General features: G+C 45.4%; 1 protein-coding gene across 2 annotated transcripts in view; it reads right to left on the reverse strand.

Moving 5' to 3' along the window:
• Nucleotides 1–17,741, reverse strand: part of FGF1 (fibroblast growth factor 1) — a 117,612-nt gene extending 99,871 nt beyond the window's left edge. The window contains exons 1-2 of one of the 2 annotated variants that reach the window (XM_052643253.1): nt 17,360–17,741; nt 6,872–7,026 (exon numbers count right to left, since the gene is read on the reverse strand). The gene's annotated coding sequence lies outside the window, so the exon portion shown is untranslated. The remainder of the gene's footprint in view (nt 1–6,871; nt 7,027–17,359) is intronic. The other variant, XM_052643255.1, reaches the window with a different exon arrangement.
• Between the last annotated feature and the right edge of the window lie 1,169 nt (nt 17,742–18,910).

The raw sequence follows: 18,910 nt of genomic DNA on the forward strand, positions 1-18,910 counted from the left end.
GCCTCACTATGGTTTGGGGAGAGAAGGAAATGGCACCCCACTCCAGTACTCTTGCCTGGAGAATCCCAGGGACAGAGGAGCCTGGTGGGCTGCCATCTATGGGGTCGCACAGAGTCGGACACAACTGAAGCAACTTAGCAGCAGCAGCAGCAGCACCAATGGTTCAGGCACATGGACTTGCATTTTTGATAACATTCTCTCCACCTGAAACATTCAGCCTTCACCCATCTGACCCCTGCCCATCCTCCAGATCTCATCCCAAGCGTCACCTTGTCACTGAAGCTTTTCCAGACACCCTGACTTGGTCCAGCATGCTGTCCTCTGCTTTCAGGGGGACCACTCAGGAGAATTCGTGCAGGATGGATGTTGATGGCCCCACCTAGCCTCTTGCTTTCGTGCAGGTAGGAACTGTTGGTCCTAGGCTCTGCAGCCTGCTCCTGGCACATAGGAGGGCCCAAGAATGAACCTCCTGACCTGGACTGCTCAGGAGTGGACTCCAGGCTGCCCATCCTGGTCTGCACCCTCTCCTCTTTCTCTATGTCCTCCTGTCTTCTTTTTTTCTTTGCTTTTCCTTCTCTTCGTCCTCTCCATCTTTCCTATCCCTTCCTTCTTCCTCCCTTGGCCTCAGGCTTACCTGTGGCTCCCCAGAACACTATGTAAGTCAACAGAAAAGCATTCAGAGTTAAAGAAATAGTTGCCACAACTTGGCAGGATGTGTTGGTCAACTAGATCACCCCAGACCCAGGGCCTCGAGAGGAGATCTGATTCCTAATATGATCATTTTCTAAGGCTGCCGTAACAAGACTGTTACAGAGACTGGGTGGCTTAAACAACAGAAATTTCTTGTCTCACAGTTCTGAAGTCCAGAAGTCCAAATTGAAGGTATTCACAGGGTTGGTTTCTCCTGAGCGCTGTGAGGAAAGGATGTGGTCCAGGCCTTCTTGACATGTAGATGGCTGTCTTCTCCTTGTGTCTTGTCATGTCCTTTTCCCTCTGTGTGTGTCACTATGGCTTAATTTCCCCTTTTTAAAAGGAGACCAGTCATACTGGATTAGGATCCACCCTAATGACCTCATTTAAACTTGATGACCTCTGTCAAGACACTGTCTCCAAATAAGGTCACATTCTGAAATGTTAGGACTTCCACCTACAGATGTGAGGGGGGACACAGTTTAACCCATAACTACTACCTTCCAACTACCCATTGCCCCCACCCTTTTTGGCTTATTGAATGAGATAAAAATAGGGAACAACAAGGATACATCATCTTCTGAAGAAATTATGTGGGAGTCTCAGGATAGGGGAGGACAAGATAGGAATATGAAGAGGAGAAAGACACTGAAGGGTGAGAAAAGAGGGTTGAACGGACAAAGAGCTAAAACTACCCTCACATATTTGTGAGAGGCTCCATGGCTATGCTATGGAGATCTGTGGGGCCTGGGATCCTATCCGGGATCTGCCACATACCAGCAGTGAGGTCTTTACCCTCACTAGTGAAATGTGATAATAACAGAACCTAACTTATGGGATGGTTGTGAAGGGCTTAGCACTGTGCCCAACACCCGATAACTTAGTAGCAGTAGGTGGGATGCTACACTGTTCCCACAGTGCAGGTTTAGCCTAAGTAAAACGGTGGTTCAGGAAGAAGGCCAAGTCAAAAAAGAGGCTAATCGCCACTGATTCAGGCCACATGACTCTGTTCTCATTAAAAGCAAAGAAGACAGGGAACCAGACCAACTGAAGAAGCCCTGGGCTTCTTCAGCTGTGAACTGTTAACTGGAGGCATCAGAACCAGCTGGGCCCTACCCAGGAAATGCAGAATCCTGGGCCCCTCTTGAACCCAGCTACGTCAGTACTTACGTGGGTAGTTCCCAGGAACCTGATGTTTTAACATTTTAAAATTAATTTCTGGCTGCTCCATGTCTTTGTTGCTTTGCATGGGCTTTCTCTAGTTACCGGGAGTGAGGGCTACTCTTCCTTGTGGTGCACAGGCTTCTCACTGAGGTGTCTCCTCTTGTTGCGGGTCACAGGCTCCAGGTGCATGAGCTTCAGTAGTTGTGGTGCACGGACTCAGTAGTTGTGGCTCACGGGCTTAGGTGCGCCACGGCCTGTGGTTTCTTCCTGGGGCAGAGATCGAACCCATGTTTCTTGCACTGGCAGGTGAAATCTTATCTGCTGCCCCACCAGAGAAGTCCAACAGGTTTTATTATTATTATTATTAATTATTTTTGAATATAGTTGATTTATCATGTGTTAATTTCTTCTGTACAGCAGAATGATTCAGTTATATGTGTATATACATTTTTAAAACAGTCTCTTCCATTATGGCTTATCACAGGGCATTGAATATAGTTCCCTGTGCTATATATATATATATATATAGTAAGACCTTGTTTATCCATTCTATATATACTGGTTGGCATTCGCTAATCCCAAACTCCCATTCCATTCCTCCTCCCCCTTTCCTTTCAGTTCAGTTCAGTTGCTCATTCGTGTCCGACTCTTTGTGACCCCATGGACTGCAGCACGCCAGGCCTCCCTGTCCATCACCAACTTCCAGAGTTTACTCAAACTCATGCCCATTGAGTTGGTGATGCCATCCAACCATCTCATCCTCTGTCGTCCCCTTCTCCTCCTGCCTGCAATCTTTCCCAGAATCAGGGTCTTTTCCAATGAGTCAGTTCTTTGCATCAGGTGGCCAAAGTATTGGAGTTTCAGCTTCAACATTAGTCCTTCCAATGAATATTCAGGACTGATTTCCCTTAGGATGGACTGGTTGGATCTCCTTGCAGTCCAAGGGACTCTGAAGAGTCTTCTCCAACACCTCTGTTCCAAAAATATCAACTCTTTGGCGCTCAGCTTCCCTTTAGCAACCAAAAATCTGTTCTCCATGAATCTGGTGTTTTAAACAAGCTCCCATGTTTTTCTTTGGCACATTAAAGTTTGAAAATGCCTGGGCCAGACCACGGGTTCTGGAGCAGCAAGGGTGAGTCTTGTCCATCAGTAATCCCCACATCTACACAGCTCTGGTACAAGATAGGCATACCTTCCCATCACCATCATTCCTTAAGTAAAGTCAGAGAGGTGGGCTTGAGCAACTATGCATAAAACAAATCTCTGTGTCATGTTTTGAACATTCAATTTAGAGAGATTACATTAGCAAATCAAGCCTTTTGCATCACTATAAACTTGACTGTGTCCAGATGCTAAGTTCTTTATTGCCCATTCCTCCTCTCTCCATGGCTGGAGTCACCTAGTCTTCACCTTAGGCTTAGCTCAAGATGACCTCTGATCTTAGGCTGGAGGTTTGTCAAGAGCTGTGGCCCAGCACCCTTGCTGTGTCCTTGTCTCTGTTGTTAGGCACCATTTTTTCTCTTCTTGGTACCATCCTCTTGCAGGAAAGCCTGTGCCCCACCTTGTCCCCCAGGGCCTGCATTCATGTCTTATTCCTAAACACCCAGGCCCAAGGTCATGAGTCCTCAAGGCTGAGATTCTATCTCCAGTCCAATCCAGGGTCTTGCTGTCTCTTGACAGAGCTTCCAAATCCTGGCCTACTTTCTAGGGCCTTCAAGAATCATCTTTTCCTGAAGTCCATCTGTCACCAAACTCTACCTGCCTCTCAGAACACCTCCAATGATCCCCCAAAATGGAGATGACGCAGCAGTTAGGAGCACAGCCTAGGTGAAAGTTCGGCTCTGCCACTTTTTAACTGTGTGACCATAGGCAAATGGCCAAACCCACCAGGCTCAATTCCTGCAGCCAGGAGAGCCCCGCTTCACGGAGCTGTTACTAGAATCTGGCAAGGTCACATACAGAGTCAAGAATGGTGCCTGGCTCATGTAAAGGCTCAAGAAATGCTGGCCACCAGCACAGAAGCTCCTCTATTTTTTAAAATTTATTTTAATTGGAGGCTAATTACTTTACAATATTGTAGTAGTTTTTGCCATACACTGACATGAATCAGCCATGGGTTTACATGTGTTCCCCATCCTGAACCCCTCTCCTACCTTCCTCCCCATCCCATCCCTCTGGGTCATCCCGGTACACCAGCCCTGAGTACCCTGTCTCATGCATCGAACCTGGACTGGCAATCTGGTTCACATATGATAATATACATGTTTCAATGCTATTCTCTCTATTCTAAAAGCTCAGAAATGTAAGCAAAACATCACACGAAGCAAAAGCATCTCCATGTTGCCCAGAAGGTGGCACTGATGGTCACACAGAGATTCACTTGGACCTTGGAACAAATGGACTTGTGAGCAGCCTTTTCAGAACTCACCTTTCAATAATAATAATAACAACAACAGATACTTAAATTTTGCTCACTATAAACCAGCCACTGAGCTAAGAGCATTTACTTATTTGAGCCTTTCAATTATAAGGCTAGTACTTTATTCCCCCATTTTATAGATGTGAAGACTAAGGCACAAGGTCACAGGACTAGTAAGTGTCAGAGTCTGAATTTTAACCCTGGCTTCTTCCTACCTGCAGAGTCTATGTTCTTAACCACTGTTCTGCTGGCCTCTCTTCAGTTCAGTTCAGTTCAGTCACTCAGTCGTGTCCAACTCTTCGTGACCCCATGAATTGCAGCATGCCAGGCCTCCCTGTCCATCACCGACTCCCGGAGTTCACTCAAACTCATGTCCATCAAGTTGGTGATGCCATCCAGCCATCTCATCCTCTGTCATCCCCTTCTCCTCTGGCCCGCAGTCCCTCCCAGCATCAGAGTCTTTTCCAATGAGTCAACTCTTCGCATGAGGTGGCCAAAGTACCAGAGTTTCTGGCCTCTCTTAAGTGGTAACATTTAGGAATCAAGGTAATTACCCTCCCCCACTTCCCTCTTCTCCTGCTGTAAGCCAGATGCTTGTCTTTGTTCCTGTACCCCGGACTCCTTTACCTCCCAGCTGAACTGGACATCCTGTCAGCCCAGGTTCATTCGCTCTTACCTGCCCACCCAGTTAAGTCCCCGCCTTTCTCTATGGTTGGATAGGCTGGATCCAGTCCCATGGGACACCTTGCCACAGTATTTGATGAACTTGATGAGTGATACTTTTCTTAAGGAAAAATAGTAATTACCTATACTTTATATGTCATGGATAGTTGTTAGATTTACCTAAAACAGGGTATATCTGTAGCCCGAATGGCTGCAGACTATTTTTCCAGTAGCTTAAATCAAGGAGTATTTCATTAGCCAAGCAGTGCCTATTTGATGACGTGGAAGGGGTGTGCCTTCCCCTCTGCATGGTCCCTGACTGCTGGAAGCTGGTGCAGTGGGGTGGCAGCTCCACAATCCTTAACCGTTTATTCAGGATCCACAGAATGCACATCAGCAGAGTAAGCAAACACATCTCTGTCCTGGCATCAGACATCCCTTCTCTGGATGTAGATGGAGCGTATAGGTGTCTGTCCACTGTCACGATGGAAATATCATCATCAGAGTTTGTGCTGCCTGCCTGTGAAATCAAGCCACTTAATCAACTGGATACTTCCTCCTTGAATCCTTTTTGGAAGCTGGCAAGGTGTATATGCATATGTGCACACCAGGTCTGGGAGGAAGTTTATAAGTAACTCAGTGTCTTCTCCCTAACTTATTTTGTGTTAACTTTGCTTTTGATATAACACTACAGCAAATCCTTTTCTTCATGCTAAAAAGGCAGCATCAATAGAAAACAGTTTCCCTGAGTTTACCCATTGCCCTTAGCAGCAGATCTGGCAAATTTGCCTTCAGATACATGATCTCAAAAGGGGAATTTCCTTGAGAGCCCTCAATGACCAACACAAAGAAAACAAAGGAAGTTTGTGACTGTGAATCACAGTCTCCACCAAAATCCACATTCATTCACCCAGACAGCCACTTTGCTAGACACCACTCAGCCAGCTGATTTCTCTCGAACCCTTTGCCACCACTGGGCTGGGTCACCCTCAGTCAGAACCCGGATGCTTGTGTCCACCCACCAGTGTTCGTGGAGCTAAATCATGAACAATTGTGTCCCTAGAGCAAATGAAAGGGAGAGTACTAGTCACCACAGCAGGAAGGTGGGGGTGGATTTAAACAACTTGAGAGAGCACAGAGTGAGCTCTTGCACCTGATTAGATAGGTGTGTGCCCTCTCGAAAAATGGGTCCTTGATTTTTTTTAGGTCTGGATTTTTGGAATGTTCTATCTAGAAGCCTTGCATACTTTCAGCATGTAATAGTGATGTGGGTATGGATAGCATCAGTGCCAGAGAATGTGCCCAGTGGCTAGCCATTCCCGTTCCCTCTCTGCCGGTGCCTATCTGGAGGAGCACTGAGATGACAGTGTGATTTTCAGAGATTAGAAAGATGGTAGGAAGTAATCCAGGTGACCAGCAGGGCCATTGGAATCCCACCCTCTCAAGCATACTCAGATAATTGCATACTTCAGCCTAACATTTATATCAAGATGTTGACTAATTCTAAGGTGCCCACCCAGTAGACAGGGTTGCTAAGACGGCTGAATTTCCAGGCTACTTAAGAGGGTGAGTATGACAAGCAAAATAATGCTAGCCATGCTCAGTACAGCCCCAGAGTCCTGCCAAACCACAAAGGTTTTAGTGAATGAGAGCCTTCTGCTCCCTCTGGTCCTCATGGCCGGCAGTGGGGGATGAAGATACAGGAGGAATGCTGCACGATTATTCTCACAGGCTCTGCACTCCAGGTGCTATTTTTCACATGTCTGTGATGTTAGCCAGCCTTTCTTTTTTTTTTTCCCCCAAGAAGCCTTATATTTGCACTCAGACAGACAGACAGACACACACACACACACACACTCTCTCTCTCTCTCTACCTCAGCACTGGATGTATATAACCTGCTCTCCGCTCCCAAGAGTAGAAACCCTGATTCCTACCTGAACAGCTCGCAGGCTGAGGGCTTTTCCTCTCCAGTCGAAGGGAAAGAGGATCCTCTCAGTCTCATCCGCCCTGCGTTGTCACTGTCAGTGTGCTGCGACTGCTTCTCCAGCAGCCCCAGGCTGGCTCTCAGCACCTCCCGGTGACTGCAGCTCTGTGTGGGGAGAGGGGACGGGCCGTGGCATGTACATCAGGTTGCTGGTCCGCCTCCAAACACCGTACTCCAGAGCCGGCTCCCAGTCCTGCAGGGCTGTGTGGGAAGCAGGGAGGCAGCCAGGGGGCTGAGCGTGCAGCCTGTAGGTCTCTCTCCAGCCCCGTTTGGATCGGCAGAGGGGACCTGCCTTTAGACAGCTGCCTGCACCGACCCTGCCTACCGGGGTGCACACGGAGTACCACTAGCCTTGGGCAGCCAACAGCAGGCCCAGGGACACAGAGCTTGTGGCCAGCGGGGAAGGGAGGCAGAGACAGCAGACAGTGGCGGCAGCTCTCCTGGGTGTTATTTTAACATGGTTTGTCTTGGGGCAAATGGCTGCACTGAATGGACTACTAGCCCGTCTGGGCAGATTCCTGTTTATTTTGAGGCCTCAGTTGGCAGGGAAACAGCAGGTCATGGCTCAGAGACACTCCTCTGCAATCAGAAGACAGCTGGATGAAAAGGAATCCTTTTCTGTTCTGACTTCTGGCACCTCTGCACAGTGTGTAGATGTCTGTCTGTCTGTCTGTCTGTCTGTTCCTGTTTTGCAAAGCCACTCGAGGCAATGGCCATGCAGTTTAGAGCTGGGGAGGGGCTGCAGAGAGAATATTTCTGCCCTTTCTCACCAGTGGTCAAACCTGTCCCTGCTGAACTAAGCAAATCATCAGGTGGGGTTTCTTCAGTGGACCACGGGCATCATCTTTGTGCCCCTGGCCAGGATGGGGTAAGGAAGAGGGGAAGCTGCTTGTACGAATGACTTTTGGCTACAACATGAGGAATGAATTTGGACTGAAAGGCTATGGATCAGGAGGTATCTCTGAAGAGACCAAATGGAAACATGATTAATAGTTTCCTATAATTGACAAAGAGTCCTATTCCTGATGCAGGCATTTGAGCCTGGGAGGTGTCACTGAGAAAGAGAGTGTGTGTGTATGTGCGTACACGCATACAAGCCTGCCCACCTGGTGATTCAGATAGGAGGTACAGATTGACCTGTTGGAACTAGAAATATATTCGCTGGTTTCTCCCTCCTCTGGGAAGGTGGAGATGGAAAACTGTTCTCCAAAGTCATCAGGGAAACTTCATGTGCCTCTGAAGGAAGGAGTTCAGAAAAGCTCACCTCCTGTGACAAAGAATTAGAAGCACAGACAAACATAACTCTGATAATGGATGAAGCACAGCTCTGCTAAACGGAACTTGAGAGGTACAGGAATAATTGATTTTTCTCAACTTTATTAACAGGAACCTCAATGAACTGTCAAAGGTCCTTTTGACAAAATTTAAAATTTGCTTTAAAAAAAAAATAGTAATCTTCTTAAGCATCTGCACAATTCCAAAGGACCTTCCAGATCATAGATGAAGATAGTTTAGACAGTCATCTTCTTAATGTTGGAGAATTGTTTTGCTGCTTCCAGAGTGCATGTGAGCTGTTCTTAGCCACATGGAATGATAGGTGGTAAAGTTAGGAAGCACCCTAAATCTTCCCTGCAAGCTCCTGTGATTATGGTGACAATCAAATGTGCCCAAATGTGTGACAACACCTCGAACACCAGTAATGCAAGTGTAAGTCATTATTTTAGTGCTGTTTCTTCATTACATCTAGTTGTCAAATGCTCTTAAGGAAAAAAAAAAGCCAAAAAAAACACACATCTCCTAGGCAGATATAGGCAAATGCAATCCCTAGCTACTGATATAAACCAATTAATTTACTACTATCAGGTGTTGTTTGGCAGTGTTCCTGTCCAAATTCTGGGAAATCATGATTTCTCAGTTCCTTAAAGTACTTAACATAATTCTCAATACTGAATTTTTAATGTTTTAATTTAACATCTCTCAAGTTCCATATTTGTTTCAATTTCCATGTCAAGTGTGTAGATTTATCTTTTTTTAAAATTTATTAAAGTATAATTTACAATATTTGTTAACTTCTGCTGTACAACAAAGTGATTCCATTTTATATACATATATATACACACACATATACATATATATATTCTTTTTCATATTCCTTTCATTATGGCTTATCATAGGATATTGAATATAGTTCCCTGTGCCATACAATAGGACTTGTTGTTTATCCATTCTATATATAATAGTTTGCATTTGCTACAACTCCAATCTCCCAGTCCATCCCTCTTCCACCTCCCCTTCCCCATAGCAACCACAAGCCTATTCTCTATGTCTGTGAGTCTGTTTCTGTTAGATAGGTTCTGCTGCTGCTGCTGCTAAGTCACTTCAATTGTGTCTGACTCTGTGCGACCCCATAGACGGCAGCCCACCAGGCTTCCCCATCCCTGGGATTCTCCAGGCAAGAACACTGGAGTGGCTTGCCATTTCCTTCTCCAATGCATGAAAGTAAAAAAGTGAAAGTGAAGTCACTCAGTTGTGTCTGACTCTTAGCGACCCCATGGACTGCAGCCCACCAGGCTCCTCCGTCCATGGGATTTTCCAGGCAAGAGTACTGGAGTGGGTGCCGTTGCCTTCTCCAATAGATAGGTTCATTTGTGCCGCATTTTAGATTCCACATATAAGTGGTATATGGTATTTGTCTTTCTCCTTCTGATTTATTCAACTTAGAATGATAATTTCTAGTTCCATCCATGTTGCTGCAAACGGCATTATTTCATTCTTTTTTATGGCTTTGTAGTATTCCATTGTGTATATATACTACACCTAGATTTATCTTTTAAATAATGTATATTCAGATGCTTGGAATCATGAGATATGAAATGTTAACAGTTCCTGGCCCTTCTGTTATTTAGCATGGTAAAGAATGGGAGGTTTCTTAGTTTAAAAGTCTGGCCTCAGAATAGCCTCCTAGCTCTGGACTAGGAAATAGTCCACGGAAATAACAGCTGTCAAAGCCTCTTGTTAAGCATTCACAAGCCACTAGATTCTATAGAGAGTATGTAACAGAAACCGTAGCTTCCTTCAAAGCTCTTAGACCTCTTTCAGTGCCATTAAGACCATTTAAGGTTGTGAAGTAATTAAAACTTTATATGTGCACTTACTAGCACTACAGAGGGTAGGTCTGAGAAAAGAAGAAAATGACAGATTTGGAGGACCAACAGAAGTCCTAGTAGAGGTCTGGTAGGTTTATCCACAGAGGTGTGGCCTTGGCCAGAGTCAGCCATGTCTACAATGTTGTGGCTGGTACTGGACCTGAGATTTTTCCTTCCCCGACCTGAGAGATTGACTTACTACCAAGCACTTAAGCAGTTGCTATTACAGAAAGTGGTTCCAAACCTCTTATAAGAGATTTGGAAGGACAGGAAAAGTAAAATGTGGCATTTCTATAATTTTTTCTTATTCTGTGTTCAGCGCCTCTGAAAATCAGACATAAAACTATCACTTTTTAACTGCACCAAAATGAAAGAGGAATCAGAGCATGATAGATTCAACAGGACTCCAAATGTCCACAGGAAATACATTTTCCTTCTCTCCTGCCATAACACATAAGCCCTGGCTTCTTATCTTTGAGTCTTGAGGCTGATGTTCAATATTTGCTTTAAAGTTTCCCTGTCATTCATCCTGTTTACATGAACAATGCAGTTATATGAAATGCATACCAGACACTGCATTTTCTTTCTAATCTCGTTTGACCTTGTTTGGACTCAAAAAATCCTAATCAGCTGACAGGAGAAATCAGATGCTGCCTGCCTCTCTCTCCCCGCAGCAAAGTATTTCCTTCTGTTTATGCTCAATCATGCAATTAAATGAAGGGCACGCTGGCCTCCTGGTGAACCAGCTGCCAAGATGACGGAGGGAAGCAATTTGACAAACAGGGCACAGGGAAACACAGCAGACATTCACAGGAAATTGTATTAGTTGCCCAAGGAGATCCAACAGACACAAACATAACCAGAGCTACAGGACAGAAACGGGGTCTAGAGGTTCTCAAGTGAGAAGGTGCCTTTCTCAAATCTCACTGTAACCCAAGAGCAGGAACTTGTCCCAGTTGATCGGCCTGGCTCAGCAACTACAGGAGAGGATGCTTGGAGAGGGTCACACCCATGAGAAGTCGGCTTTCTTTTTCTGATACTGGTATCCATTGCCTAGTCAATGTTTTCCTCGATCTCTGCTTTTCAATTTTATTTTAAAATATTTTATCTTTAAATAAAAGGAATGCTTTGTGCATTTATATAAATATGTACAGTATATAGACAGGTACAAAATGACCCGCACTAACCCCCTTCTTCGCAAAGATAATCATTGTTCACTTTTTTCCTGGATCCTTGGAGGGGAAAAATGTCTTTATACACCTGAATGTGTTTGTTTAAAAGCAATTTACTGGGCAGAGTGTCCCGCATTGTTTGTTTTTCGCCTAACACTAGGTCTTTGCATATAGGTCTGGTCTATCCAGGCGCCAGTATTCCCTGCCTGGCTTGTTGCAGTACCTCCTTGCTGACTTCCCTGCTTCTGCCCTTACCATCTACAGTTCCAGAGGAATCCTGCTAAAAGGTAAATGGGATTGTGTTTCTATTTGAACATAACTGCCCAGTGCCTTTCTCTGGCACTAGGAACAAAAGCTAAGCTTGCTGTCAACCACTTGCATCTTCAGGTCCATCCCTGATGCATTTCTCACTGTGCTCTAGCCTCCCTGCTCCTCATACAAGCCAAGTCTGGTCCTGCCTCAGGGCCTTTACACTTCCTGTTCCCTCCACCTGAAGTGCATGGATTTCTTTTCTGCCCCTCGATTCTTTACATGGCTGTCTCTTCCTTATCATTCTGGTCTCACTTCAGACCCTCCTCCCTGACCACCTGTTCTAAATTAGCCTCTCATAGATCTCTCTTTTTCTTCATAGATCTTACTACTATCTGAGAATTATCATGTTCAGTTATTTGTTGACTTATGTGTGTGTCCTCCTGACACACACACTAAAATGAAATGTCCATGAGAAGAGCCAGGGATTTTGTCTGTTCACCCTTATATTTCCAGTTCCTAGATCAAGAGTTTTCACGTTTGAATGTGCATCACAGTCACAGATAACTGGGCCTCAACTCCAGAGTTTCTCTTCAGAAGGACTGGAGTAGGCCTGGGAATTTGCATATCTGACAAGCTCCAGGTGATCCTGAGGCTGCCGGCCCATGGGCCAGACTTTGAGAACCACTAGTCTGCACAGTGCCTGGTACACGGTGGGTGTTGCTTATACATTTATTATGTGAATACACAAGTCTGCACAGAAGGATCTGCTACTTTCTTTGGAAAGGCAGTTTTATTTTCAGTTTATCATTTATTTATATTTATTAGACTATAAGCCTCCAATTCTTTGTGACAGGAGGGCTCCAAGTTCTGTCAGCTAAAGTGATGTATTAGCTCCATTCATTTGTCAGCAGATGATTAGAAACCTAAAGTGTTACAGGCCCAGGGGAACCAATGAGAGACAGTCATCGTTCTTTGCCTTAGTAACGCCGCAAAGCCAAAGGTGGTGGGATTCTCGCTTGACATGTGACAGAGTACTTTCCCTGTGGGTAAGTACTCAGGCCTCCCCTGTATTTGTTTAACAACTATGCTGTTGACTTGGCTTAGGCCTCAGTGCATTGGAATATATACAACACACACACACACACACATTTTCATATTGAATTTCAGGAAGTTACAAGATGCCTCAAATCTCTTTTAATCTAAAATTTAAAAACTCCTGATCTAATCATTGGCTATGTACTTGGCAGAACAAAGACAACCTGGATCCTCAATTTGTTAAATTCCTGATGAATAAAAGTTTATTAAATGTAATCAGACAAACCTTAGAGGGCAACATTAGAGAAAAGCATTAGAGGAAATTATTAGGTAATAAGGTTTCCCATCTTAGGTTGGAGAATGCTTTTTGAAGCATATTTTGAAACCCAGAAACAAAAATATAGTGAGATTGATTCCATAAAACTTAAAATGATCTTTACAAGAAAGAGGAGAATAAGATCCTTCAAGTCTAAATTCTGGAGAGAAATCTGTGCATCTTATGTTTTCCATCTATATTTTTTCCACTTGAATTGTCTGGGAGACCTATAGCCAAGCTCAGTGGGACGAGACATAAACTTATCAGAGCAGACAGGATTAGACTACATCCTTCAACAAAGCCATTTTGTCACTTTGTTAATTATTTCATTAGCCATGCATGGTTTGGTTTTTTTTTGAGAGAGAGATTTTATTGAGAGATAGTTCACATATCATGCAGTTCCTCCATTTAAAGTGTGCAGTTAAGTGGTTTTAGCATATTCCCAAAGTGGTGCAACCATCTCCACTGTCTAATTTAGAACACTTTTGTCATCCCCCAAAGAAACCCTCATACCCATTAGCAGTCATTCGTCATCCCCTCCCCCACTCCCGCCAGGCCCACACAACCACCAGCCTACTCTCTGTCTCTATAGATTTTCCTGTTCTGGCTATTTCGTATAAATGGGATCATATAGTATGGGTTTCTTTTCCTTAAAAAGCATAACGTCTTTAAGGCTTATCCATATTGTAGCCTATTCATATTTATCAGAATGCCATTCCTTTGTCCATCAGTTAAAGGGTATTTGGCTTGTTTCCTCTGTTTAGATATCATGAGTAATGGTGCTGTGAATGTGTGGTGTCCACATTTTCATGTGAACATGTTTCTATTTCTCTTGAGTCTAGCAATGGTTTTTCTCTTAAAGATTTACCCAAAACATTTTACTTAACTTAAATAATCCTTTTCGTTTTAGCTTTGTTCTATCATGATCACTTGGGGAAGCAAGAAGGCTTGTATCCTAAGGACTTCTGAACTCCTCTGCCCTGAGTTTGAGCCCTCCTTGCTTCTGTGTAATTGGGGATGTGACTTCATCTCACTGAGCCTCACTTGTGAGGAAGCCAGCTCTCTGATCCTCTCAGGGATACTGTGAGGATTAATGACATAAACCCAGTAGGATCTGCTCTTGAGAAGACACTATCCCACAGGAGTAGGTTCCTGTGTATCAGAGAAACAAGATACCCTCAAGCCAGGCAGGGGCTCCCCAGCACCACAGGTGATGGTATCAGCCCAGAGGCCAGTGGGTGAATGCAGAGGCACAGATGGTATAAAAAAATACTGTTTACTTGAGATTTGGGTTTCCTCTGCTATCTGAATTTGGTTGCATTCTAAATCCTTCAGACCACCCTCTGCAGGAGGCCCTGGCTTGGTCACCCTGCTCAGAGGGCAGGAGAAAGGTCAGGGCCATGCTCAGTGACGGGCAGCCAGATCACCAAACAAATTCTAAAGCCCACCCTCCAGCTAACATTTTCCCAGAGACTACTCTAATCAAAGACCTCATTTAATCAAAAAGTACCTGGCTTTCTGCAGAGTCCCAGAAGTACCTCCTTTTGTAAAATTCCTGTACCCTTGACTTTCTTGTTGGCCCTGGGGTAGGACCCCGCACCCCTGGATACAGTCTAATAAAGACTCCCCTGTAGAGGCACTGGGAGCTCAGGTGGCAGGAGAGGAGGCTAAAGTATCTGAGCTTATTCATAGTCTCTGACCAATTGCCTGTGCCCTTCACTTTTTAAAATCAGGCAGCAGAAAGTGCTATTGGATAAACAGGGAATTGATGAGTTTAATAGGAAAGAAGATGGCAGGCTTGCTTGGGTTCTAACTTCCAGACCACCACTTACTAGCTGTCTGATCTAGGACAAGTGACTAAGTTCTCTGAGACTAAAGTAAATGTCTGGATAATATTGGCACTTACTTCACCGGGTCACTGTGGGGACTTACTGAGAAGATGCCCATAGGGTCTCTAGTCTATCAGAGCTCTGTCAATGTTTGTCATAGTTATTATATTACTTGCAAATTAAGAATTAAGGATCTCAAGTAATCTAGCCATCCTCTCTAAGCTATTTAGTGACAAAGTGAAGGTTGCTCAGTCTTGTCCAACTCTTTGCAACCCAACGGACTATACAGTCCATGGAATTCTCCAGGCCAGAATACTCGAGTGGGTAGCCTTTCTCTTCTGCAGGAGATCTTCCCAACCCAGGGATCAAACCTAGGTCTCCCACTCTGCAGGTGGATTCTTTACCAACTGAGCCACCAGGGAAGCCCCTCCAAGCTATTTAGGGAGGCTGTTTTTATTTTTATTTATTTTTACTAATTGGAAGCACCTAATATGTGTTAGCAGAGAAGGCAGTGGCACCCCACTCCAGTCCTCTTGCCTGGAGAATCCCATGGACCGAGGAGCCTGGTAGGCTGCAGTCCATGGGGTCACTAAGAGTTGGACACGACTGAGCGACTTCACTGTCACTTTTCACTTTCATGCATTGGAGAAAGAAATGGCAACCCACTCCAGTGTTCTTGCCTGGAGAATCCCAGGGAAAGGGGAGCCTTGTGGGCTGCCGTCTATGGGGTCGCACAGAGTCGGACACGACTGAAGCGACTTAGCAGCAGCAGCAGCAGCATCAATATGTGTTAGACACAGCAGGTAGGGCTGGGGATGAAACTTAATTTTCCCCAGGAATATAGAATTCAAGTTGGGAGAGAAACTAAGATACGTGCAGCTCTTAAAGAGCAGGTAAACAGTGATGGAATGCTGAGGGTCAGTGCTGCCCCAGCTTGGAGAGGAGAGGAGTAGAGAAGGTCAGATGGGCCAGATGAGGTGTCGGAGGGAAGGCACTGCAGAGGCCAGCCTTTGAGAGGCCAGATGGGTTCCCATCAGCAGAGCAGAGCAGAAGGAGGCGGAAGTGGACAAGGGTGGGGGAGGGGGAGGGGAGACCCCTGTGAGCACAGCCAGGTTGAGGGTCCAGTGGGTCTGGGCATGGGGGGTGGTCTGGGGACTGAGCCAGAGCCAAGCCTTCCAATGTCTTTCCCACTCTCAGGAGTCTCTAGGGATGGCATACCGTGAGATCTTTTAGTCACCTGTTCTATTAATTATCTTTTCTATGACACTTTCTGTCACTTATACACTTTTGTGAACTCTTAAGAGAGAGGAAAGAGGAGGGGCTGTGTTGGAGGAGTTTTGGCTCTTAATCTGAATGGTCACCAAAAAAGCAGTACAAAGTGGTAACTGTTGACCCTAGCCGTCCTGCATCCAGACCCCTTCTTGTCTTTGGGGACCAGCCTTTCATTGCTTTCAGGTCATTTGGTTTTGGGTGGCAATGACTATACCCCTGTGGCACGGCTGGACACAGTTCCCACATTGGTTTAGTGAAATGAGATCCCAGCTAGAACTCTTGGGAAAGGACAGCACCCATTCTTATAGGGCAGCTGTACCAGCAGGGTGTCAGCCCTGAGCTGCTGGCAGCCATCCTCTACTGTGATGGATGGGTCTTCCTGGAAATGGAATGATACAAGGATGGAAAGCAAGAAATGGAGAGAGACAGATTCAGGATACCATCATCTGAACACCTGGATTCCACCAAATCAAAACCCTGGCCATTTCAGTTACATGAGGAAAACATTTCCACCCACCCCTTTCTTTTTTTGTGTAAGTCTCTTCAAATTGGATTTCAGCCCGTTGTCACTCAAAGAATTTTGATTTATTCAAGGATTTATCTTGTTCCCACCAGCATTTTGTTGGCTTACCCTTAGCATAGCATTCATAGTCAAGAGCTGTGTCTAGGAAGAGCAGTATGTGCATGCAAGCGATGGAGACATCTCTCTGTACCTCCAAACAGGCCCAGGTACACGTCACGTGCTTAGGAGGCAGAGACATTAGGCAGAGAACACAAGACTCTGAAACAATGTCTTTCTTCTTTTTCCTTTGACTCTGCTTACAGAGGAGTTCTCCCCCAAACCCTTGCTTTTTTCCAAAGAGAAGAATTTTTGGATCTGTTAAGTGTATTTTGCAGGGTTCCAAGACGTCAGGAGATAGGGAGGAGGTGAAGGGAACGGAAACTCTACAGATGCTCTTCAATCTCATTTGTGTTCTTCCCTTTTGCCCAATCACAAGGAATCACCTGGCATCTTTTTTCTTTTCTTTTTTTTTCCTATTTGATGCAGAGCTTTTTAAAAACAAAACAAAACAAACCACTAAGCATTAACATTACCGTAATGGGATTTGTTAATGATTTTCTGGGAAATATCTTCTTGAATCTCAGCAAAGATAATTCACTTGGTAGCAGCCCTTTCCTGCTTCCCTGCTAAGAATTCAACTCACCCAGTTCTTTCCGGAATCTAGCTAGTGTCTGAATGAGAGAGGGGAGTACAAGGAATGTTTCAGTTGAGCATCCATCACATAGACTCGAGCCTGCCACTGACTGAAGTCAGGGAGAAGAGGGTGGGGGAGAGCATTCATGCAGAGCAAAAGCCTGAAGTCAAGCAGAAAGTCCACAGTAATCTGAGCCCCTTGGAGAAACGAATGTACTCACCTCTGCTTTGGCTCTGGGGTGCTTTCTTTCTGGGGTGCTAGCAGCTGTGGCAGCCTACGGTGTCCACACTGTCCTAGCAGGACTGCAGCAGGCAGGCCTCTGCAGGAAGAAAGGAGTTCCCATCCTCCATCTGAAGGGAGTGGCCTTCACCAAAGGAGGCGATGCCCTTATCCCCGTAGGGGCCAGACGGTTGGGTCTGCTTGTCCTCTCTTGCTCCCTCTCTGATGTGTATGGAGCTCAGGGGAGCCCCGAGAGGCGGGCTACGTGCCGACCACACATCACACGCGCCCTGTTCCAGGTTGTCTCCCCAGCCTTGCGGAGCCTGGGGAGAGAGGCAGCGGAGTGTGGCATGAAGCCACTCTCCTGGGGCCCTACTAGAGCGGCTAGTGGACCCACAGAAAGCCCAAGGACGAATACTTGCGTATTTATTTCTCCCCTTCTCATGTGATCTTATTTTTGGACCAAACACAAAAGCTATTTGGGGGCTGGACAGCTGCCAGGTGAAAGGACAGTTATCTCATCCAGCTTGTCTCCATGCCTCTCTCTGAACTGTCCCTGCTACCTTTCTCCATGTAAAGCAGAAGGGGGAGGCAGGGCTTGCTCTGAACCTTACTTTTAATATATCTGAGCAGTTAGTCTAAATTACTAACTTTATTTCAACCGATTCATCCCCACCCTTTAAGGTTTCACAGAGGATCTATCCAAGGACAAAGTCACTGTTTCTATGTCTGAGGCTACACGTATAGCCATCATCTACACAGTACTGTAGACACAGAGACCCTGTTACCAGCACTGGGTGGGACCTCAGCCCTGGAAGGCACTTGTGAGTGATATGGAGGAGCGAGACTGTAACTCTGAATCTCTGATTCTGCCTGTTTCCTTTGGCGCTTCTGCTTCTAACTCCTGGATTTGTTAAACTTACAATATGTAAATAGCTTGTTTTTTTCCCTTCTGATTCTTCCTCTTCAGACCCAAATGGGAAGCTCTGAAATGCTCACTCCTGACAAAATGCCAGTTCCATATCATCATCTTCACCATCACCACAGTTATTTCTTGAGCCCTTGCAAAATGCCGTTCCCATCCTGAGCTCTTTTCTAGCATTATCTCATTTATCCTCACAACAGCTCTGTGGAGAAGGTAATCCTGTTCCCATCTGACAGCCAGAGAAGCAGAGGCCAGGAAGGTGAGCTTGCCAAGGAGAGAGATGCCAGCCCCATTGGCCGACTCCAGAGCAGGCGTTTTCAGTCACTTTGTTTGCTCCCTGCCTCCTGAATCTATAAATCATTGAAATTTCACTGTTGTTTTCATCTCATAAGAATAACAAAAACCCACGTTTGATTCAGATCCATGACTTCACTCCTCAGTTTCTTTTCTCAAACTCAGATCTTGAAGAGGAGAAAGGATAAAGTTTACAGTCCTAGGCCCTGACTCGAGGTGCAGGATGGAGAGTCTCGGGCCTCCATTCTCTGTGGAGCCAGTTTCCTATGAATAATTCACTGTGCAAACACAAGACACCAGAAAGGACTGGGCTGGACTGCCCAAGCTGTGGTC

This window comes from Budorcas taxicolor, chromosome 7 (assembly GCF_023091745.1).
Source record: "Budorcas taxicolor isolate Tak-1 chromosome 7, Takin1.1, whole genome shotgun sequence".
Taxonomy (NCBI): domain Eukaryota; kingdom Metazoa; phylum Chordata; class Mammalia; order Artiodactyla; family Bovidae; genus Budorcas; species Budorcas taxicolor.